Here is a 25,405-nt window from a genome sequence, read left to right as displayed (position 1 = left end):
GGGTGCTGGGAGCTTAGCCATGGGCTGGGTCCTCTATGAGGCAGTTGAAGGAGAAGAGGTTTTTTTGCGGCGGTATGCTTCGTCTTGCAAGAGTTTACGGTTTTCCATGCTTTTGGTCTGATATACACTTATCAGTGAGTGCATACCATGTGTGTACTTTTGTGATTGGGTTACCTCCCTCACAATGATATTTTCAAGTTACATCCATTTGCCTCAGAATTTCATGAACTCATTGTTTTTTTTAATTAATTTTTATTTATATGAGTACACTGTAGCTGTACTGGAGTACACACACCAGAAAAGGGCACCAGATCCCATTACAGATTGTTGTGAGCCACCACGTGGTTGCTGGGAATTGAACTCAGGACCTCTGGAAGAGCAGTCAGTGCTCTTAGCCACTGAGCCATCTCTCCATCCCCGAACTCAGTGTTTTTAATAGCTGAGTAGCACTACATTGTGTAAATGTACTACATTTTCTGTATCCAGTCTTCTGTGAAGGATATCTGGATTCTCTCCAGCTTCTGACTATTATAAATAAGACTGCTATGAACATATTGTAACATGTGCCCTTGTTATATGTTGGAGCATGTTTTGGGTATATGCCTAGAAATGGTATAGCTGGGTCCTCAGGTAGTACTATGTCCAATTTTCAGAGGAACTGCCAGACTGATTTCCAGAACGGTTGTACCAGTCTGTAATCCCACCAACAATGAAGGAGTGTTGCTCTTTCTCCACACCTTCACCAGCATCTGCTATCACCTGAATTTTTGATCTTAGCTATTCTGACTGGTCTGGGGTGAGACCTCAGGGTTGCTTTGATTTGCATTTGCCTGATGACTACGGATGTTGGACATTTCTTTAGGTGGTTTGTGGCCATTTGAAGTTCCTCAGTTGAGAATTCTTTGTTTAGTGCTGCACTCCATAGGGTTATTTGACTCTCTGGAGTCTAACTTCTTAAGTTCTTTGTATATATTGGATATCAGCCATCTATCAGATGTAGGATTGGTAAAAATCTTTTTCCAATCTGTTGGTTGCCGTTTTGTCCTATTGACAGTGTCGTTTGCCTTACAGAAGCTTTGTAATTGTATGAGGTCCCATTTGTCAATTCTTGATCTTAGAACATAAGCCATGGTGTTCTGTTCAGGAAATTTTCCCCAAGATGCAATTAACAGACCACATAAACCTAGAAGAAGGAAGTCCAAAGTGTGAATGCTTCAGTCCTTCTTAGAAGGGGGAATGAAATACTAACTGGAGGAAATATGGGGACAAAGTGTGGAACAGAGACTGAAGGAAAGGCCATCCAGAGACTGCTATACCTAGGATTCATCCCACATATAGTCACCAAACCCAGACACCATTATGGATACCAAGAAATGCATGCTGACAGCAGCCTGATATACCTGTCTCCTGAGAGGCTCTGCAAGAGCCTGACAAATATTGAGCACTGGTTCCCCAATGGAAGAGTTAGAGGAAGAACTGAAGGAGCTGAAGGGGTTTGCAACCCCAAAGGAAGGAGAACAATATCAGCCAACCAGATCCACCAGAGATCCTAGGGACTAAACCACCAACCAAAGAGTTGGAGGGACCCATGGCTCCTGTCACCTATGTAACAGAGGGTGGCTTTGTAGGACATCAGTGGGAAGAAAGGCCCTTAGTCCTGTGAAGGTTTGATGCCCCGTGGAGGTGAATGGCAGGGTGGGGAGGCAAGTATGTGGGGGAGCACCCTCAAAGAAGCAAGGGTGGGGTTATGGGATAGAGTGTTTCTAGAGGGGAAACCCGGAAAGGGGATAACATTTGAAATGTAAATTTTAAAATCCAATAAAAGAAAAGAAAAACATTTACAAAAGTGTTTAGGGTTGCTTTACCTGTCTTGATTCTAAGATACTCTGAAGCCAGGCCTCTGGGCAACACCTGTTGCTTAACAGTGGGAGATTAAGTAAAGGAATAATTGCTAGGGTTCCTTTCTCTCTTGCTCAGAAACTTCACCTCTTCTTGCTAGGCTAGAGGGAGGTTTGGATCAATAAACTTCTATTGAACTAAGAGAAGAGAGATGCATTCTCAGAATAAAGCATTCTTACACGGGCAAATGTGCATAGAAACATATATTCTTTCATACATTCTTGCTAGGCCTGGCTACCAGTATCATATTTACATACTTGTACACATACATTTATACTTACCTATGCAATAAGCACCAGTGCAGAAAAAAATCATTCATTCTGGATGAAAAATAAGCTTAACATTTATTGCACAGAGAAAGAAAAAGCTTCTACCCTTTCATTGCTAAATGAATTAAATGACCTGTCTCATTGTAAGAAAAGCCTGCCTGCTGCCTTCTGCTCTCTCTGCAGCTCCTCTTCTAGTCTCGTCTCTTTTCTCCCTAGCTCCTGTTATAGTTAGCTATGATCTGCCGTCTCTCCTGCTTCCTTTCATCTTCTCTTTTATTCTCCTTCTGCATCTTCTTCATTTTCCTGAAACTACTCATATCTCCTGCTTGCATATTTCCCCTTCTGCATCTAGTTCTGCTCTCTTCTGTACTTCTCCTTACCTGCTCAGCTCATCTTTCTTTTTTTATTATTTTTTTATTAACTTAAGTATTTCTTATATACATTTCGAGTGTTATTCCCTTTCCCGGTTTCCGGGCAAACATCCCCCTCCCCCCTCCTCTTCCTTATGGGTGTTCCCCTCCCCACCCTCCCCCCATTGCCGCCCTCCCCCCAACAGTCTAGTTCACTGGGGGTTCAGTCTTAGCAGGACCCAGGGCTTCCCATTCCACTGGTTCAGCTCATCTTTCTAAATGCTTCTATCTTATTCTCCTGCCCTCTTAATTCTGCTCTCTCCTCCTGTCTCTTAATGTTATGATTCCTAGTATTTTGTACCTTTTCAGGAGAATAGGTCACCCTCTATTCTAAAACCTGACAAGTTTAAATATAAATTCAAATCATAAATTGAACAACAAGTTACAACAGAGATGTGTACATATGTTTCCATTAGGACTAGTTGTCTAACTAGACATTCGTAATCTGTCACTAACTCCACAGGTTCACTGGGAGTCTTAAACTATAATTCTTAGGTCTAAGTTAACCTTGAACTTTTGTATGGGTAAGTCTAGTCAATATTTTATATTCTCTCCTTGCACCTACAAGAAATTGTTCATTCCCTCTTATGACCTTAGTTAATGGTTTTATGGCCTAAAAGAATGCATTCCTAAATTGTTAATCTGTATGTTTTCTTTCTATCTCAGTATAATTAACTCATGACACGTGAAGACTGGCAGAGTTCAAATTGAAGCCTTAATATAAGAGAGAGCTCTAATTGCAGCCTTTATTATAAATAGCTTAATAATTACTAGTATAAATTTAGGAATTCTTGTAGAATCATCATTAAACAGTAAGAAATCATCTATCTCTTCGTATAGCATCACTATAAGACAGTACAACTTCATTGATCTGCAGAAAATCAGCTCAATAGGGTATAGGCTAATTAATGCCCACGGATTGTTATATCAATTTAATAATGACAGGAAAGGCATATCAATAGCAAGAATCACATCCTGAGATGCCATCCCTTGGGCCTTGACAGCAAGGGCTCCTTTATTGAAGACCTCAGTTTATCGTGAAAGCATATCAGGAAGATCGCCTGCTAGCCTTTAGCCTCTCCTAGATGGCGTTTGGCAGGTTGACTATCTAGATTCTGTATAAATCTAAGGAATGGAGTACATTGCACTGAGCTCTTCCCACTCTGCCTTAAATCCCAAGACTGTCAAAATCTAATCTCTACAGCTCAGACTTGTCACAAGCCACCAGAAGAATATGGCTGCATGGCTCCTGGCTCCTCTCATCTTTCTGTATTCTTGCCATTGCTTAGATTCAGGCCTGATAATTTATTTGTCTGTAATGTCTAAAATGTCAGATTTCTTTAACAAACACTTTAGTTTTTAATCAGAACTTTTTACTGTTAGTAAAAAATTGGTCTAAATATCTATTTTTCAAATTAATAAAAGAAAATTTTTTCTGTGCCATTTAAACATTAGGTTATTTTCATTCTTCTAGCACTTTTGTGCTATGTGATGTGCGGTTTATTCTGACCCACTTCCTTGTTTGTATATTCCGCCCTCTGCTTGCCATTTCACTGTTACCTGCTTGTGCCCAAAATGCTCTGCACTATGCTCCCCAGAGCACAGTCATGGCTCTCTGTTGCCATGGCTACTCTGTTTTTTTATCTGCAGTAATTTTTTTCTTGCTATTTTTCTTTTCAAAAGGTACAATGATTTTTCTTTATGCATAGCTGTGTGCATGAGTTTATGTGCACCACATTCATAAAGATGCCCATAAAATCCGAAAGGGATCAGATCTCCTAGAACTTCTGTGAGAGGTTGTTTTGAGGCCTGTAGGTGCTAGGAACTGAACCTGGATCCTTTGCAAGAGCAATAAACTCCTAAACTATGAATCCATCTCTCCATCATCTTTTATATTTTTTTTATTAACTTGAGAATTTCTCATATACATTTCGAGTGTTATTCCCTTTCCCGGTTTCCGGGCAAACATCCCCCTCCCCCCTCCCCTTCCTTATGGGTGTTCCCCTCCCAACCCTCCCCCCATTGCCGCCCTCCCCCCATAGACTAGTTCACTGGGGGTTCAGTCTTAGCAGGACCCAGGGCTTCCCCTTCCACTGGTGCTCTTACTAGGATATTCATTGCTACCTATGGGGTCAGAGTCCAGGGTCAGTCCATGTATAGTCTTTGGGTAGTGGCTTAGTCCCTGGAAGCTCTGGTTGCTTGGCATTTTTGTACATATGGGGTCTCGAGCCCCTTCAAGCTCTTCCAGTTCTTTCTCTGATTCCTTCAAGGGGGGTCCTATTCTCAGTTCAGTGGTTTGCCGCTGGCATTCGCCTCTGTATTTGCTGTATTCTGGCTGTGTCTCTCAGGAGCGATTTACATCCGGCTCCTGTCGGTCTGCACTTCTTTGCTTCATCCATCTTGTCTATATAGGTGGCTGTATATGTATGGGCCACATGTGGGGCAGGCTCTGAATGGGTGTTCCTTCAGTCTCTGTTTTAATCTTTGCCTCTCTCTTCCCTGCCAAGGGTATTCTTGTTCCCCTTTTAGAGAAGGAGTGAAGCATTCACATTTTGATCATCTGTCTTGAGTTTCATTTGTTCTAGGCATCTAGGGTAATTCAAGCATTTGGGCTAATAGCCACTTATCAATGAGTGCATACCATGTATGTCTTATTGTGATTGGGTTAGCTCACTCAGGATGATATTTTCCAGTTCCAACCATTTGCCCACGAATTTCATAAAGTCATTGTTTTTGATAGCTGAGTAATATTCCATTGTGTAGATGTACCACATTTTCTGTATCCATTCCTCTGTTGAAGGGCATCTGGGTTCTTTCAGCTTCTGGCTATTATAAATAAGGCTGCGATGAATATAGTGGAGCACGTCTCTTTTTTATATTTTGGGGCATCTTTTGGGTATATGCCCAAGAGAGGTATAGCTGGATCCTCAGGCAGTCCAATGTCCAATTTTATGAGGAACCTCCAGACTGATTTCCAGAATGGTTGTACCAGTCTGCAACCCCACCAACAATGGAGAAGTGTTCCTCTTTCTCTGCATCCTCGCCAGCATTTGCTGTCACCTGAGTTTTTGATCGTAGCCATTCTCACTGGTGTGAGGTGAAATCTCAGGGTTGTTTTGATTTGCATTTCCCTTATGACTAAAGATGTTGAACATTTTTTTAGGTGTTTCTCAGCCATTCGGCATTCCTCAGCTGTGAATTCTTTGTTTAGCTCTGAACCCCATTTTTTAATAGGGTTATTTGTCTCCCTGCAGTCTAACTTCTTGAGTTCTTTGTATATTTTGTATATAAGGCCACTATCTGTTGTAGGATTGGTAAAGATCTTTTCCCAATCTGTTGGTTGCCATTTTGTCCTAACCACAGTGTCCTTTGCCTTACAGAAGCTTTGCAGTTTTATGAGATCCCATTTGTCGATTCTTGATGTTAGACCATAAGCCATTGGTGTTTTCTTCAGGAAATTTTTTCCAGTGCCCATGTGTTCCAGATGCTTCCCTAGTTTTTCTTCTATTAGCTTGAGTGTGTCTGGTTTGATGTGGAGGTCCTTGATCCACTTGGACTTAAGCTTTGTACAGGGTGATAAGCATGGATCGATCTGCATTCTTCTACATGTTGACCTCCAGTTGAACCAGCACCATTTGCTGAAAATGCTATCTTTTTCCATTGGATGGTTTTGGCTCCTTTGTCAAAAATCAAGTGACCATAGGTGTGTGGGTTCATTTCTGGGTCTTCAATTCTATTCCATTGGTCTATCTGTCTGTCTCTGTACCAATACCATGCAGTTTTTATCACTATTGCTCTGTAATACTGCTTGAGTTCAGGGATAGTGATTCCCCCTGAAGTCCTTTTATTGTTGAGGATAGTTTTAGCTATCCTGGGTTTTTTGTTATTCCAGATGAATTTGCAAATTGTTCTGTCTAACTCTTTGAAGAATTGGATTGGTATTTTGATGGGGATTGCATTGAATCTGTAGATCGCTTTTGGTAAAATGGCCATTTTTACTATATTAATCCTGCCAATCCATGAGCATGGGAGATCTTTCCATCTTCTGAGGTCTTCTTCAATTTCTTTCTTCAGTGTCTTGAAGTTCTTATTGTACAAATCTTTTACTTGCTTGGTTAAAGTCACACCGATGTACTTTATATTATTTGGGTCTATTATGAAGGGTGTCCTTTCCGTAATTTCTTTCTCGGCTAGTTTCTCTTTTGTGTAGAGGAAGGCTACTGATTTATTTGAGTTAATTTTATACCCAGCCACTTTGCTGAAGTTGTTTATCAACTTTAGTAGTTCTCTGGTGGAACTTTTGGGATCACTTAAATATACTATCATATCATCTGCAAATAGTGATATTTTGACTTCTTCTTTTCCGATCTGTATCCCCTTGACCTCCTTTTGTTGTCTGATTGCTCTGGCTAGAACTTCAAGAACTATATTGAATAAGTAGGGAGAGAGTGGGCAGCCTTGTCTAGTCCCTGATTTTAGTGGGATTGCTTCAAGTTTCTCTCCATTTAGTTTAATATTAGCAACTGGTTTGCTGTATATGGCTTTTACTATGTTTAGTTATGGGCCTTGAATTCCTATTCTTTCCAGGACTTTTATCATGAAGGGGTGTTGAATTTTGTCAAATGCTTTCTCAGCATCTAATGAAATGATCATGTGGTTTTGTTCTTTCAGTTTGTTTATATAATGGATCACGTTGATGGTTTTCCGTATATTAAACCATCCCTGCATGCATGGGATGAAGCCTACTTGATCATGGTGGATGATTGTTTTGATGTGCTCTTGGATTCGGTTTGCCAGAATTTTATTGAATATTTTTGCGTTGATATTCATAAGGGAAATTGGTCTGAAGTTCTCTTTCTTTGTTGTGTCTTTGTGTGGTTTAGGTATAAGAGTAATTGTGGCTTCATAGAAGGAATTCGGTAGTGCTCCATCTGTTTCAATTTTGTGGAATAGTTTGGATAATATTGGTATGAGGTCTTCTATGAAGGTCTGATAGAATTCTGCACTAAACCCATCTGGACACAGCCAGAATACAGCAAATACAGAGGCGAATGCCAGCAGCAAACCACTGAACTGAGAATAGGACCCCCCTTGAAGGAATCAGAGAAAGAACTGGAAGAGCTTGAAGGGGCTCGAGACCCCATATGTACAACAATGCCATGCAACCAGAGCTTCCAGGGACTAAGCCACTATCTAAAGACTATACATGGACTGACCCTGGACTCTGACCTCATAGGTAGCAATGAATATCCTAGTAAGAGCACCAGTGGAAGGGGAAGCCCTGGGTCCTGAAAGACTGAACCCCCAGTGAACTAGACTGTTGGGGGGAGGGCGGCAATGGGGGGAGGGCTGGGAGGGGAACACCCATAAGGAAGAGGAGGGGGGAGGGGGATGTTTGCCCGGAAACCAAAGAATTATTATTAAGTATTAAATAAATTAAAAAAAAAAACCCGTCTGGACCTGGGCTCTTTTTGGTTGGGAGACCTTTAATGACTGCTTCTATCTTCTTAGGAGTTATGGGGTTGTTTAACTGGTTTATCTGTTCCTGATTTAACTTTGGTACCTGGTATCTGTCTAGGAAATTGTCCATTTACTGTAAATTTTCAAGTTTTGTTGAATATAGGCTTTTATAGTAAGATCTAATGATTTTTTGGATTTCCTCTGAATCTGTAGTTATGTCTCCCTTTTCATTTCTGATTTTGTTAATTTGGACACACTCTCTGTGTCCTCTTGTTAGTCTGGCTAAGGGTTTATCTATCTTGTTGATTTTCTCAAAGAAATAACTTTTGGTTCTGTTGATTCTTTCTATGGTCCTTTTTGTTTCTACTTGGTTGATTTCAGCTCTGAGTTTGATTATTTCCTGCCTTCTACACCTCCTGGGTGTATTTGCTTCTTTTTGTTCTAGATCTTTTAGGTGTGCTGTCAAGCTGCTGACATATGCTCTTTCCTGTTTCTTTCTGCAGGCACTCAGCGCTATGAGTTTTCCTCTTAGCACAGCTTTCATTGTGTTCCATAAGTTTGGGTATGTTGTACCTTCATTTTCATTAAATTCTAAAAAGTCTTTAATTTCTTTCTTTATTTCTTCCTTGACCAGGTTATCATTGAGTAGAGCATTGTTCAATTTCCACGTATATGTGGGCATTCTTCCCTTATTGTTATTGAAGACCAGTTTTAGGCCCTGGTGGTCTGATAGCATGCATGGGATTATTTCTATCGTTCTGTACCTGTTGAGGCCCGTTTTTTGACCAATTATATGGTCAATTTTGGAGAAAGTACCATGAGAAGCTGAGAAGAAGGTATATCCTTTTGCTTTAGGGGAGAATGTTCTATAAATATCTGTTAAGTCCATTTGGCTCATGACTTCTCTTAGTCTGTCTCCGTCTCTGTTTAATTTCTGTTTCCATGATCTGTCCATTGATGAGAGTGGGGTGTTGAAATCTCCTACTATTATTGTGTGAGGTGCAATGTGTGTTTTGAGCTTTAGTAAGTTTTCTTTTACGTATGTAGGTGCCCTTGTATTTGGGGCATAGATATTTAGGATTGAGAGTTCATCTTGGTGGATTTTTCCTTTGATGAATATGAAGTGTCCTTCCTTATCTTTTTTGATGACTTTTAATTGAAAATTGATTTTATTTGATATTAGAATGTCTACTCCAGCTTGCTTCTTCCGACCATTTGCTTGGAAAGTTGTTTTCCAGCCTTTCACTCTGAGGTAGTGACTGTCTTTGTCTCTGAGGTGTGTTTCCTGTAGGCAGCAGAATGCAGGATCCTCGTTGCGTATCCAGTTTGTTAATCTATGTCTTTTTATTGGGGAGTTGAGGCCATTGATGTTGAGAGATATTGAGGAATAGTCATTATTGCTTCCTGTTATATTCATATTTGGATGTGAGGTTATGTTTGTGTGCTTTTCTTCTCTTTGTTTTGTTGCCAAGACGATTAGTTTCTTGCTTCTTCTAGGGTATAGCTTGCCTCCTTATGTTGGGCTTTACCATTTATTATCCTTTGTAGTGCTGGATTTGGAGAAAGATATTGTGTAAATTTGGTTTTGTCATGGAATATCTTGGTTTCTCCATCTATGTTAATTGAGAGTTTTGCAGGATACAGTAACCTGGGCTGGCATTTGTGTTCTCTTAGGGTCTGTATGACATCAGTCCAGGATCTTCTGGCCTTCATAGTTTCTGGCGAAAAGTCTGGTGTGATTCTGATAGGTCTGCCGTTATATGTTACTTGACCTTTTTCCCTTACTGCTTTTAATATTCTTTCTTTATTTTGTGCGTTTGGTGTTTTGACTATTATGTGACGGGAGGTGTTTCTTTTCTGGTCCAATCTATTTGGAGTTCTGTAGGCTTCTTGTATGCCTATGGGTATCTCTTTTTTTAGGTTAGGGAAGTTTTCTTCTATGATTTTGTTGAAGATATTTACTGGTCCTTTGAGCTGGGAGTCTTCACTCTCTTCTATACCTATTATCCTTAGGTTTGATCTTCTCATTGAGTCCTGGATTTCCTGTATGTTTTGGACCAGTAGCTTTTTCTGCTTTACATTATCTTTGACAGTTGAGTCATGATTTCTATGGAATCTTCTGCTCCTGAGATTCTCTCTTCCATCTCTTGTATTCTGTTGCTGAAGCTCGTATCTACAGCTCCTTGTCTCTTCTTTTGGTTTTCTATATCCAGGGTTGTTTCCATGTGTTCTTTATTGATTGCTTCTATTTCCATTTTTAATTCCTTCAACTGTTTGATTGTGTTTTCCTGGAATTCTTTCAGGGATTTTTGTGACTCCCCTCTATGGGCTTCTACTTGTTTATTTATGATTTCCTGGAATTGTTTCAGGGATTTTTGCGATTCCTTTCTGTAGGCTTCTACTTGTTCTCTAAGGGAGTTCTTCACGTCTTTCTTGAAGTCCTCCAGCATCATGATCAAATATGATTTTGAAACTAGATCTTGCTTTTCTGGTGTGTTTGGATATTCCATGTTTGTTTTGGTGGGAGAATGGGGCTCCGATAATGCCATGTAGTCTTGGTTTCTGTTGCTTGGCTTCCTGGGCTTGCCTCTCGCCATCAGATTATCTCTAGTGTTACTTTGTTCTGCTATTTCTGACAGTGGCTAGACTGTCCTATAAGCCTGTGTGTCAGGAGTGCTGTAGACCTGTTTTCCTGTTTTCTTTCAGCCAGTTATGGGGACAGAGTGTTCTGCTTTCGGGCGTGTAGTTTTTCCTCTCTTCAGGTCTTCAGCCATTCCTGTGGGCCTGTGTCTTGAGTTCACCAGGCAGGTCACTTGCAGCAGAAAAGTTGGTCTTACCTGTGGTCCCGAGGCTCAAGTTCGCTCTCGGTCTTGCCCTCGAGCTCTCTGCGGTGGCAGCAACCAGGAAGATCTGTGCAGCTGTTTCTGGGAGCTTCAGTGCACCAGGGTTCCAGATGGCGTTTGGTGTTTTCCTCTGGCGTCCGAGATGTGTGCAGGTACTGAGAGTCAAATCATGGTTCTATGGAGGAACAACAAGTGCTCTTACCTATAGATCCGTCTCTCCAGCCTCCCACTTTTGTCATTTTCACTAAACATTTTCAGACTTGAGTATTTCTTGTAATTTACACATACAGGATACCTAGCATTTGAAAAAACATATTGCGAATCCCACACCCGCGGATCCCGGCCCGCAGCAGCTCTCTGCCCAGAGACCCTGTGAGAGAGAGACCCAACCGCCTGGTCAGGTGGACACTCCTGAGGCTGCAGAGCGGAAGAGACCACCAACACTGCTCACCCCTGCCCACATCCCTGGCCCAAGAAGAAACTGTATAAGGCCTCTGGGCTCCCGTGGGGGAGGGCCCAGGAGCGGCAGGACCCCTGTGCCTGAGACACCACCAGAACCAGAAGGAAACAGACCGGATAAACAGTTCTCTGCACCCAAATCCCGTGGGAGGGAGAGCTGAACCTACAGAGAGGCAGACAAGCCTGGGAAACCAGAAGAGACTGCTCTCTGCACACACATATCGGACGCCAGAGGAAAAAGCCAAAGACCATCTGGAACCCTGGTGCACTGAAGCTCCCGGAAATGGCTGCACAGGTCTTCCTGGTTGCTGCCGCTGCAGAGAGCCCGTGGGTAGCACCCCACGAGCGAACTTGAGCCTCGGGACCACAGGTAAGACCAACTTTTCTGCTGCAAGAAAGCTGCCTGGTGAACTCAAGACACAGGCCCACAGGAACAGCTGAAGACCTGTAGAGAGGAAAAACCACACGCCGGAAAGCAGAACACTCTGTCCCCATAACTGACTGAAAGGGAGGAAAACAGGTCTACAGCACTCCTGACACACAGGCTCATAGGACAGTCTAGCCACTGTCAGAAATAGCAGAACAAAGTAACACTAGAGATAATCTGATGGCGAGAGGCAAGCGCAGGAACCCAAGCAACAGAAACCAAGACTGCAGGGCACCATCGGAGCCCAATTCTCCCATCAAAACAAACATGGAATATCCAAACACACCAGAAAAGCAAGATCTAGTTCCAAAATCATATTTGATCATGATGCTGGAGGACTTCAAGAAAGACGGGAAGAACTCCCTTAGAGAACAAGTAGAAGAATACAGAGAGGAATCGCAAAAATGCCTGAAAGAATCGCAAAAATCCCTGAAAGAATTCCAGGAAAACATAAATAAACAAGTAGAAGCCCATAGAGTGGATACACAAAAATCCCTGAAAGAATTCCAGGAAAACATAAATAAACAAGTAGAAGCCCATAGAGAGGAGACACAAAAATCCCTGAAAGAATTCCAGGAAAACACAATCAAACAGTTGAAGGAATTAAAAATGGAAATAGAAGCAATCAAGAAAGAACACATGGAAACAACCCTGGATATAGAAAACCAAAAGAAGAGACAAGGAGCTGTAGATACAAGCTTCACCAAGAGAATACAAGAGATGGAAGAGAAAATCTCAGGAGCAGAAGATTCCATAGAAATCATTGACTCAACTGTCAAAGATAATGTAAAGCGGAGAAAGCTACTGGTCCAAAACATACAGGAAATCCAGGACTCAATGAGAAGATCAAACCTAAGGATAATAGGTATAGAAGAGAGTGAAGACTCCCAGCTCAAAGGACCAGTAAATATCTTCAACAAAATCATAGAAGAAAACTTCCCTAACCTAAAAAAAGAGATACCCATAGACATACAAGAAGCCTACAGAACTCCAAATAGATTGGACCAGAAAAGAAACACCTCCCGTCACATAATTGTCAAAACACCAAACGCACAAAATAAAGAAAGAATATTAAAAGCAGTAAGGGAAAAAGGTCAAGTAACATATAAAGGGAGACCTATCAAAATCACACCAGACTTCTCGCCAGAAACTATGAAGGCCAGAAGATCCTGGACTGATGTTATACAGACCCTAAGAGAACACAAATGCCAGCCCAGGTTACTGTATCCAGCAAAACTCTCAATTAACATTGATGGAGAAACCAAGATATTCCATGACAAAACCAAATTTACACAATATCTTTCCACAAATCCAGCACTACAAAGGATAATAAATGGTAAAGCCCAACATAAGGAGGCAAGCTGTACCCTAGAAGAAGCAAGAAACTAATCGTCTTGGCAACAAAACAAAGAGAATGAAAGCACACAAACATAACCTCACATCCAAATATGAATATAAAGGGAAGCAATAATCACTATTCCTTAATATCTCTCAATATCAATGGCCTCAACTCCCCAATAAAAAGACATAGATTAACAAACTGGATACACAACGAGAACCCTGCATTCTGCTGCATACAGGAAACACACCTCAGAGACAAAGACAGACACAACCTCAGAGTGAAAGGCTGGAAAACAACTTTCCAAGCAAATGGTCAGAAGAAGCAAGCTGGAGTAGACATTCTAATATCAAATAAAATCAATTTCCAACTAAAATTCATCAAAAAAGATAAGGAAGGACACTTCATATTCATCAAAGGAAAAATCTACCAAGATGAACTCTCAATCCTAAATATCTATGCCCCAAATACAAGGGCACCTACATACGTAAAAGAAACCTTACTAAAGCTCAAAACACACATTGCACCTCACACAATAATAGTGGGAGATTTCAACACACCACTCTCATCAATGGACAGATCATGGAAACAGAAATTAAACAGTGATGTCGACAGACTAAGAGAAGTCATGAGTCAAATGGACTTAACGGATATTTATAGAACATTCTATCCTAAAGCAAAAGGATATACCTTCTTCTCAGCTCCTCATGGTACTTTCTCCAAAATTGACCATATAATTGGTCAAAAAACGGGCCTCAACAGGTACAGAAAAATAGAAATAATCCCATGCGTGCTATCGGACCACCACGGACTAAAACTGGTCTTGAATAACAATAAGGGAAGAATGCCCACATATACGTGGAAATTGAACAATGCTCTACTCAATGATAACCTGGTCAAGGAAGAAATAAAGAAAGAAATTAAAAACTTTTTAGAATTTAATGAAAATGAAGATTCAACATACCCAAACTTATGGGACACAATGAAAGCTGTGCTAAGAGGAAAACTCATAGTGCTGAGTGCCTGCAGAAAGAAACAGGAAAGAGCATATGTCAGCAGCTTGACAGCACACCTAAAAGCTCTAGAACAAAAAGAAGCAAATACACCCAGGAGGAGTAGAAGGCAGGAAATAATCAAACTCAGAGCTGAAATCAACCAAGTAGAAACAAAAAGGACCATAGAAAGAATCAACAGAAACAAAAGTTGGTTCTTTGAGAAAATCAACAAGATAGATAAACCCTTAGCCAGACTAACGAGAGGACACAGAGAGTGCATCCAAATTAACAAAATCAGAAATGAAAAGGGAGACATAACTACAGATTCAGAGGAAATTCAAAAAATCATCAGATCTTACTATAAAAACCTATATTCAACAAAACTTGAAAATCTTCAGGAAATGGACAATTTCCTAGACAGATACCAGGTATCAAAGTTAAATCAGGAACAGATAAACCAGTTAAACAACCCCATAACTCCTAAGGAAATAGAAGCAGTCATTAAAGGTCTCCCAACCAAAAAGAGCCCAGGTCCAGACGGGTTTAGTGCAGAATTCTATCAAACCTTCATAGAAGACCTCATACCAATATTATCCAAACTATTCCACAAAATTGAAACAGATGGAGCACTACCGAATTCCTTCTACGAAGCCACAATTACTCTTATACCTAAACCACACAAAGACACAACAAAGAAAGAGAACTTCAGACCAATTTCCCTTATGAATATCGACGCAAAAATACTCAATAAAATTCTGGCAAACCGAATTCAAGAGCACATCAAAACAATCATCCACCATGATCAAGTAGGCTTCATCCCAGGCATGCAGGGATGGTTTAATATACGGAAAACCATCAACGTGATCCATTATATAAACAAACTGAAAGAACAGAACCACATGATCATTTCATTAGATGCTGAGAAAGCATTTGACAAAATTCAACACCCCTTCATGATAAAAGTCCTGGAAAGAATAGGAATTCAAGGCCCATACCTAAACATAATAAAAGCCATATACAGCAAACCAGTTGCTAACGTTAAACTAAATGGAGAGAAACTTGAAGCAATCCCACTAAAATCAGGGATTAGACAAGGCTGCCCACTCTCTCCCTACTTATTCAATATAGTTCTTGAAGTTCTAGCCAGAGCAATCAGACAACAAAAGGAGATCAAGGGGATACAGATCGGAAAAGAAGAGGTCAAAATATCACTATTTGCAGATGACATGATAGTATATTTAAGTGATCCCAAAAGTTCCACCAGAGAACTACTAAAGCGGATAAACAACTTCAGCAAAGTGGCTGGGTATAAAATTAACTCAAATAAATCAGTTGCCTTCCTCTATACAAAAGAGAAACAAGCCGAGAAAGAAATTAGGGAAACGACACCCTTCATAATAGACCCAAATAATATAAAGTACCTCGGTGTGACTTTAACCAAGCAAGTAAAAGATCTGTACAATAAGAACTTCAAGACACTGAGGAAAGAAATTGAAGAAGACCTCAGAAGATGGAAAGATCTCCCATGCTCATGGATTGGCAGGATTAATATAGTAAAAATGGCCATTTTACCAAAAGCAATCTACAGATTCAATGCAATCCCCATCAAAATACCAATCCAATTCTTCAAAGAGTTAGACAGAACAATTTGCAAATTCATCTGGAATAACAAAAAACCCAGGATAGCTAAAGCTATCCTCAACAATAAAAGGACTTCAGGGGGAATCACTATCCCTGAACTCAAGCAGTATTACAGAGCAATAGTGATAAAAACTGCATGGTATTGGTACAGAGACAGACAGATAGACCAATGGAATAGAATTGAAGACCCAGAAATGAACCCACACACCTATGGTCACTTGATTTTTGACAAAGGAGCCAAAACCATCCAATGGAAAAAAGATAGCATTTTCAGCAAATGGTGCTGGTTCAACGGAGGTCAACATGTAGAAGAATGCAGATCGATCCATGCTTATCACCCTGTACAAAGCTTAAGTCCAAGTGGATCAAGGACCTCCACATCAAACCAGACACACTCAAACTAATAGAAGAAAAACTAGGGAAGCATCTGGAACACATGGGCACTGGAAAAAATTTCCTGAACAAAACACCAATGGCTTATGCTCTAAGATCATGAATCGACAAATGGGATCTCTTAAAACTGCAAAGCTTCTGTAAGGCAAAGGACTCTGTGGTTAGGACAAAACGGCAACCAACAGATTGGGAAAAGATCTTTACCAATCCTACAACAGATAGAGGCCTTATATCCAAAATATGCAAAGAACTCAAGAAGTTAGACCGCAGGGAAACAAATAACCCTATTAAAAAATGGGGTTCAGAGCTAAACAAAGAATTCACAGCTGAGGAATGCCGAATGGCTGAGAAACACCTAAAGAAATGTTCAACATCTTTAGTCATAAGGGAAATGCAAATCAAAACAACCCTGAGATTTCACCTCACACCAGTGCGATTGGCTAAGATCAAAAACTCAGGTGACAGCAGATGCTGGCGAGGATGTGGAGAAAGAGGAACACTCCTCCATTGTTGGTGGGATTGCAGACTGGTAAAACCATTCTGGAAATCAGTCTGGAGGTTCCTCAGAAAATTGGACATTGAACTGCCTGAGGATCCAGCTAAACCTCTCTTGGGCATATACCCAAAAGATGCCTCAACATATAAAAGAGACACGTGCTCCACTATGTTCATCGCAGCCTTATTTATAATAGCCAGAAGCTGGAAAGAACCCAGATGCCCTTCAACAGAGGAATGGATACAGAAAATGTGGTACATCTACACAATGGAATATTACTCAGCTATCAAAAACAACGAGTTTATGAAATTCGTAGGCAAATGGTTGGAACTGGAAAATATCATCCTGAGTGAGCTAACCCAATCACAGAAAGACATACATGGTATGCACTCATTGATAAGTGGCTATTAGCCCAAATGCTTGAATTACCCTAGATCCCTAGAACAAACCAAACTCAAGACGGATGATCAAAATGTGAATGCTTCACTCCTTCTTTAAATGAGGAAAAAGAATACCCTTGGCTGGGAAGGGAGAGGCAAAGATTAAAACAGAGACTGAAGGAACACCCATTCAGAGCTTGCCCCACAGGTGGCCCATACATATACAGCCACCCAATTGGACAAGATGGATGAAGCAAAGAAGTGCAGACTGACAGGAGCCGGATGTAGATCGCTCCTGAGAGACACAGCCAGAATACAGCAAATACAGAGGCGAATGCCAGCAGCAAACCACTGAACTGAGAATAGGTCCCCCGTTGAAGGAATCAGAGAAAGAACTGGAAGAGCTTGAAGGGGCTCGAGACCCCAAAAGTACAACAATGTCAAGCAACCAGAGCTTCCAGGGACTAAGCCACTACCTAAATACTATACATGGACTGACCCTGGACTCTGACCCCATAGGTAGCAATGAATATCCTAGTAAGAGCACCAGTGGAAGGGGAAGCCCTGGGTCCTGCTAAGACTGAACCCCCAGTGAACTAGTCTATGGGGGGAGGGCGGCAATGGGGGGAGGGTTGGGAGGGGAACACCCATAAGGAAGGGGAGGGGGGAGGGGGATGTTTGCCCGGAAACCGGGAAAGGGAATAACACTTGAAATGTATATAAGAAATACTCAAGTTAATAAAAAAATAATAAAAAAAATCTATATTGAAGGCAAGAATAAATTGAACAAATGATAAAAAAAAGAAAAAGAAAAAACATATTGCCTTTTCCTTCTGAAGAGAAATCATACATCACTGAATTATTTTCCATTTCTGTTATTGCCATTGACTTTGACAAGTTTTTGGGACCCATTAGCCATTTCAATTCTTCCTATGAAATTTCTTTTTCTCAAATGCAATCCATAATCCATGATGAGTCTAGTGTGGCTCTGACCTACACCATCTCTGTTGCTCTCCGTCTGTATTTTGAAGGGTGGAGGGCATCATTTGCCCTTTTCAGCCATTTTCAAATTCACTTTATTGTGTATATTTAAGGTGCACAGCATGTTATTTTGATAAACAACAACATGTAAATGATTGCAGTGCTCACAGAAATAAGCACCCATCTGTGTGGGAGTTAGTATACCTCCACATGTGTAAGCATTTGTGGCATGAGCATGACCTTATCAAGGACTCCAATACTCAAACTGGGAAAAAGGCCTTCATGGGTCAGTGTTCTTAAGTTCTGAGCCATCTCTCCAACCCTGAATCTTTCTTATTTTTAACCATAACATTTTCATTACTTTCTAAGTAAAAACTGTAAGATAGTCTGCCATTGGAATTAATTCATTCATAGTATACTTCTTTTAAGTGGTAACTACGTGTTGGGTAATGTTCTGAGTGCTTAGGATATAGCAACCAACAAAAAAAGACATGCATTCCTGCTCCCTGTGGATCTGATGTTCTAAAAGAGGAGATGGCAACCATGATATGACTAATCTCTACTCATGGATGGCAAAATAGAAAACAACCTAAGTAGGACAAGAAAGATGGATTGGGGCCATGGGAATTAGGATGCAAAAGAGAGGTCATGGCAGAGGCAGGTATCCCTAGGCTCAAATAAGAATTGAGAAATGAAACTTTAAAGGCTAAAATAACAAGAACAGTGTAAAGAAACTGGTACGTTCTTGTTACATGTCAAGATCTGCCTATATGGTGTGAGGGCGGCAGAGGCATACACTCCTGGCCATGTAAGTTTATGTATATGAAACATATGCCTACAGATATCCATGGAGGCCAATAGAAAGTATCCTATCTCCTGGAATTAGAGCTACGAGTGGTTGCGGGCTGCCCAATTTGGGTGCTGTGAATTAAGTTTGGGTCCTCCGCAAGAAAAATAAACACCCTTAACTACTCTCCCAAGCCTTCTTAACTGTGAGTTGTGAGAGAGAGAAAGAGAAGTTAAGTCAAAGATGACTTCATGCATTTTGTTCTCATCAGTTCCTGTCAGCTAAGATTGGTGAACAGTCTGACCCTATGTATTCTAAGATGAATTCAGGGAGTCAATTTTGAACCTGTTGAGTTTTAGGTGCCTGAACAGGTCATAGTTTGAAGAAATACTAAGCTCAGGACAAATTGCTATTCTCAAGGTTTATAAAAGCAATTTCAACCAAAAAAAATACTGAAATACAGTATGAAAAATAGCATGTAAACCAGTGAACTGGCTACTGTTACTCTGAAAGTTAATATTGGATCCCAGTGCGCTAACGCTAGGAAGCTAAGGACAAGTTGAAGAGACAGCAAAGAAGACTGAGCAAAGGCTTCTCAGAAGACAATATAAAAGTCACAAGCAGCTATTATCTTGTACACAAATCACAGGCAGTAAAGTGGGAGTGAACAGCCCTGTCCAATGCTGACAACACACTGAGCATTGCTCATCAGCTCTAACCAGGTAAAGGCCATTGGTGATATAGGTTGAATGGTAAAGGAAAAGGCATTATTGGATTAGTTTTAGTAGGCAAAGAGAGAGGAAACAGAAATGAATGGCACAGACATTCCTTTTAAAAAGCTGTGCTTTTGATAGAACTCAGATGTAAGAAAAGAGCTACCTCTGTGAATGAAGCCAGGCCAAGAGGAGTTTGTGAGGTTTGAAGGCTGGAAAGTTAACAGGATTTTAAGATGTTGATGGAAAATACATAGCAGGCATGGGATACATTCGTATAAAAAAGATGGAAAGATTGTAAGGAAATCTCTAGATAGCTCAATGAAGAGGAAAGGTTGAGTGTTCACTAGGAAGTATGGGTGGTTTATGACAGCATGTGAGTGAAGACAGAGGCTTGAAGGTGCCAAATCTGAACATTCCCTTCTGATCCTTCCATTTCTCTCATGGATTATCTAAAATTTATGGAGCACGTGCTAAGGATTTGGAAGACAGAGAAGATAGGAAATAGTGCTCAGAGAGTGGCATGCTATCAAGAAATCATACACTCAAAAGGGGTAGACAGAAACCATAAGAAGCTAAGAAAACAATACAGAATCCAAAATTCCTCATAAAAAATATTTCACAAAACCTAAGAGCAAGCAAACTGCAGTTGAAGTAGCACATCAGATGCTGATTTTTTAAATCCTTATTGTTTTATTATGTGTATGTTTTTGTACATATGGAATGTGCACATGAGAGTGCAATGACTCACAGAAGCTGTAATACAGCATCAGTTCCCTAGAATTACAGGCAATGCCGAACCACCTGACACTGGTGCTGTGACCTAAATTCAAGTCCTTTGTATGAGCAGTAGCTACTGAACCGTCTTTCAATGATCCCGATGCTAGGATTTTTTGATGAATGGCAGAAGTAACATGAGGTTTAGTGTTGACTAATATCCTAGAGATGTTGGCTGAAGATGAGCCCATCTGAGGAGCTCACATTTTCATAGTTTCCTGCTGACTCAAAGATTTTCAAACTTCCACAGTCTCAACTAGCCTGGACACCTGGGATCTCTCAGACACCGAGCCACCAACCAGGCAGCATACACCAACTGAAATGAGATCCCCAAAACATATACAGCAGAGGACTCAGACTCAAGGAAGATGGACCTAACCCTCAAGAGACTTGGGGCCCCAACAACTGGGGAGGCCTCATGAGATGGGGGTAGGGATATCCTCTTGTAGGGGTGGGGTGCAGGGGAAGGTGAGGGATGTGGAAGGAACAGGCAGAGGGTGGACTGGGAGGGAGATAAAGTCTGGATTGTAAAAAAAAAATAAGAAAAGAAAGCAGAATAATTTTTTTTAAAAAATCTAAAAAAGAAATAGATTTTTCAAAGTTAGCTTTCCTTTTTTTCCTAAGGAAAATTGTCCAAGGCCTCAGTAGTTCCATATAGCCCTCATATCATGCTCATGGTTTTTTTCAATCAATTGAAATGCCCAAAGATTGAGGTGTTACCGGTGGGATGAGAAGTCCATGATAATTGTGGGGAAATAGAAAAATCACATATAGAAACAAGAAAGTCTATGAAAGTTCTGAGAACAATGCATTTGTTTTAAGTACTTACTTGCATACATGCATTTGGAGGCCTAATGAAATTACAAGCTAGCCTTGTGGTTCCGGTAAAATATTTAGCTGAGCCACCCCGTGGTTTGGGCTTCTGCTATAAGTAGAAAAATTTTAAGATCATTTTGTAGAGTGACAGGATTACAGGGCTTCTTACACTTAAAAACTGAACTCACTCTTTATAAGACTTGTTTTAAAATATGAGGATTTTATATGCTAAGGTATTCAAGAGTCTAAACATAAAGCGAAAGTTTGAGTTTGTTAGCAATAATTGAAAATATGCCTTATTAATTAATAGATTAACAGCATTATTTTAAGATTAACTGAAAAGCTTCTGGAAGAATTCAGAGATTGAATCTATAAATAAAGCCAGTTAAATGCAATTTTAAAATTAAACTATTTTGACCCCTATTAACTTCTGGACCATCTCTTTTTTTTTTTTTATCATGATTTTTTTTTTATTAACTTGAGTATTTCTTATATACATTTCGAGTGTTATTCCCTTTCCCGGTTTCCGGGCAAACATCCCCCTCCCCCCTCCCCTTCCTAATGGGTGTTCCCCTCCCAACCCTCCCCCCATTGCCGCCCTCCCCCCATAGACTAGTTCACTGGGGGACCATCTCAAAATTGATATTTGCATTTTATTTATGTCTTCTCGGTTTTTCTCTATTTTCTTGGTTCTATGACTTTATCTTGACATTAAGTCTGATAGGATCACAATATACAAATCCACCTGTCACTAAGTGAACTTTTGATTGTGCTTGTATAATAAATTCACCTATGGGCTCGTCAGTTCATTGCTTATTTTCTTTTACTGTTCATGGCATACAACTATTTTCATTATTCATGTTCTTCTATTTTTTAAAGGATTAAGCACAGTATATTCTCTGTCTTATTACTTTTCTGGATGTTCTGATTTATCTTCTAGACAATCTTTAATATCACTTAGAGAAGATAAAATACGTAACTATTACTTTAATTTGAAGAACATTGACTTTTCAGTTCTTTCTTTGTGCATAGGCACATTTTGAGCAGAGCTGGCTTCCTTGATGTTTACTAAGATGGCCATGATTTTTCTCCTTTGACGACTCCATATCAATGATCACATTTATTAATTTCCTTACCTGGAAATAGTTTTGTGTCCCAGACATCAGATTCTACCTAATGAAGAACCATCTTTCTTTATATATAGTGCTGGACCTTGTTTGTTAATATTTTGAAATGTTTAATTTTTTGATACTTTTCTAAATGGCGTTTCTCATAAATCTGTTAAATTTACTTCACTTGTGTCCATTTTGTACATTGCCCTTCCCAATAATATAATTTATCTTATGTAGATTGGTTTTTTTGGTGTTGCTAACACACCACATACTTGTTTGTACTGTGTTTCTTCTCTCTTCCATTATGATTACTTATACTCTCTCTTATTTTACAATTTTAATTTTATTATATTTTATTTATTGATTGTGCATGTGCTTGTAGTGTGGTGAGAGAAGCAGACAGTGTGCACATTTCATTTGGAGGTCAGAGAACAACTTGCAGGAGTCAAATCTGCCCTCTCTTTCCACTGTGGTGTCTTAAGGACCAAACTGAGGTCTTCAGGGTTAGCAGTAGGTACCTCTGCGTACTTCCTGGTCCGTTTTCTCTGACTTCAACTTTGAAAAGTACAGCAATTCAGCACTTAGCTCATCATGATTTCTCATTAGCTCATTAATGATTTTTTGTTTTGGTTTAAAATCATTCTTAGATCTTTTATTAAAGCATTTTGGCCACCTTCCTCTTCAGTTTCTTCTTCGCGGTATATTAATTTATAACCCTGTTGCTTTTCCTTTCATTATGTTTAGAATGTGAGTTTTTTTTCCTCCTTTTATTTTTTTCCAATTGGAGAGGTTTAATGAGAGAAGAGTAGAAGAGCTGAAAGGCGGCCATGGGAACAGAGAGGAGGGGGATGGGGAAGGGGGAAAGAGAAGCGAAGAACAAAGAGCAAGAGGGGGTAAGAGCGATTTTTCCTCTTTTTAATTGTAAAAACTGTATTTGTACAGTATCATACACGATTTTTATCCCTTTGAGCATAGTTTCATTTGCTCTCACAGATTTGAATTTTGCTTACATTATTTTTAAAATAGCCTTTGATTGCATTTCAGTTTTCACATAGAACCAAAAATTAAGTAGGAATTCTCCCCATTTTCTGATGGGTTGCTTCATTCTACTTTATTCTAAATAAAAGAACTATAATTAAACCTTTACTTACATATGTTTTGGATTTCAATTAGGGAATGTATAATATTATGTGTAAAATTGGCAGTCTATACTTTTTATGTATGCGTGATACTCTCTTAAATATAAAGAAAAGGTTCAGAAATAGGAATATGCCTTAATCTAAGCAATATATCCCCTTTTAAAACTCATGCATGTAAATTACATAATCCTTTTGAAAATTTCAGTGTGATATATGTGTATGTGTATGCAGATGCAGACGTGTGTGGAAGTGTGCATACATTGTCAAAGTGTGAAGACCGGTGGGCAATCTCAGATTTCCTTCTTCAGGTGTCATCCTTAGGTACCATGATATCTTCAACTGTTCTGGAATAGCCAAGTAGAAGGGACAAAATGGCCAGTGATCTCAGTAGATCCTCAGAAATGTACTACTCTCCTTTATTCAGCACTGGAACTACGGGTGTGTGCCAGTCACACTTTTAATTTGTTTGTTTGCATGTTTTTGCATGAGTTCTGTAGATAGAACTGAATTTCTTGTGTTTACAGGGAAATTACTTTAGCTACTAGGTAAAGCCCCCACCCCTGAGTTTTTAAAAAAAAGTATGTACTTATAATATCTTTGAAAAACATATTATTGATTAGTTCTAAGTCTAGAAATTATTCCTAGCATAAGTTCTAGCAACTATTTTAGACAGACCATATTGACTTCAAACTGTGTTCCCAATCCTTCACAAAAAAATGGAAAATTAGTCTGATGGCCTGAATCCTATTAATAGGATTAATAGTTTCTTGGCTCATTTCCAACTTTCCTACTTGCTCAATATCTTTCCATGTCCTAGATTCATAAGTTAAGTAATAGAAAGTTAGAAGAAAGAAAAATAAATTCTCATTTTCAAGCACTCTCAGGTTCAAAGACTCTATCCCTTTATCACTGTGTATTACTCTCAGCCAAGAGCAATAATCTAAAACAGATTACTGTTTTTACATCTCAGATACAGTTATCTTCATTCTGGATTTTCATGGCCACTGTGTTCATCAATTAGAAAAATAGATGACATTAAGTGTTTTCATTCCTTTGAGACTTTCAGAAGACACTGTATAAGTCATAACTTTGTATTCTATAGGTAGATGGAAGGGGAAAAAACCCTTTGCTTTATGACTGACAGCTCTATGCCTCATATTTTCTTCACAGGGGTTTAGAAGGACAACATTGACCTGCTGAGAGGGAAGCCACAGAAGCTGAGGGATGGGAAAACACGCAAGGGCTAAAATATTTTCACTGAGACTCTTGAAATAATGATCATTTTGACATTTTTATCTCAACTTCAGTATCTCCCCTGACGTGACTGAAACATATGAAAAATTAGAAGCCCATTTCAGTAACTAAGGCTGTGTGGAGTATCGTCCTTGCTCTGTCAGAGATTTAAAGACATTCTATTGTGACCAAGTCTTCCAAAAGCACATGTGATTTTTAACAAAACAGAGTTTGTTCACAAAAACAAATAAACCAACAAACAAAAAACCCCTTTCTATACCAAGGTGAATTTTAACAAGATACTTTATTCTGTATCCAGACTACCATTATCTTCTTGCTATAGCCATAAATTTTGATCAGCTCAGCCTGACAGAACCTAAATTTAAAAACAATCTCCATGTGGTCAAGTCTGCATTTGATCAACGAGACAAAGAAATAACAAAGCTGTTCACAAAGTGAGGAGCATTTGGTACCATCAGCTGGTGTTTAGCAAAGTCATGTTCTCAGTCAGAAATGGACAGATAATATCTTCTGGAGGCCAAAACAATTAAAAAGATAAAGCCCTTTTGTACCTAAATCTACCATTTGAAAAATGGAAGAGATATAGGAGAGAAAGGGATAACAACGTGTACTCAGTGATGAAGGCGATAACTCATACTGACCACATGCTTACTATGGGCATGCCTGAAGGTTATCTTAGTATCTCTTTAATTGTGAAACACTGTTTGGCATTCCCAGGAGGTAAAGCAGATGCTGTCTAAGTCAGGATCATCTGGTAAAAATAGATGATATATTGACTAGAACAAATGACTACTTTCAGATATATAAATTAGAAC

The sequence above is a fragment of the Rattus norvegicus genome, chromosome 4, assembly GCF_036323735.1.
Source record: "Rattus norvegicus strain BN/NHsdMcwi chromosome 4, GRCr8, whole genome shotgun sequence".
NCBI classification, from domain to species: Eukaryota; Metazoa; Chordata; class Mammalia; order Rodentia; family Muridae; genus Rattus; species Rattus norvegicus.
The sequence above is the reverse complement of the archived record's forward strand: the minus strand, read 5'-3'. Positions refer to the sequence as shown.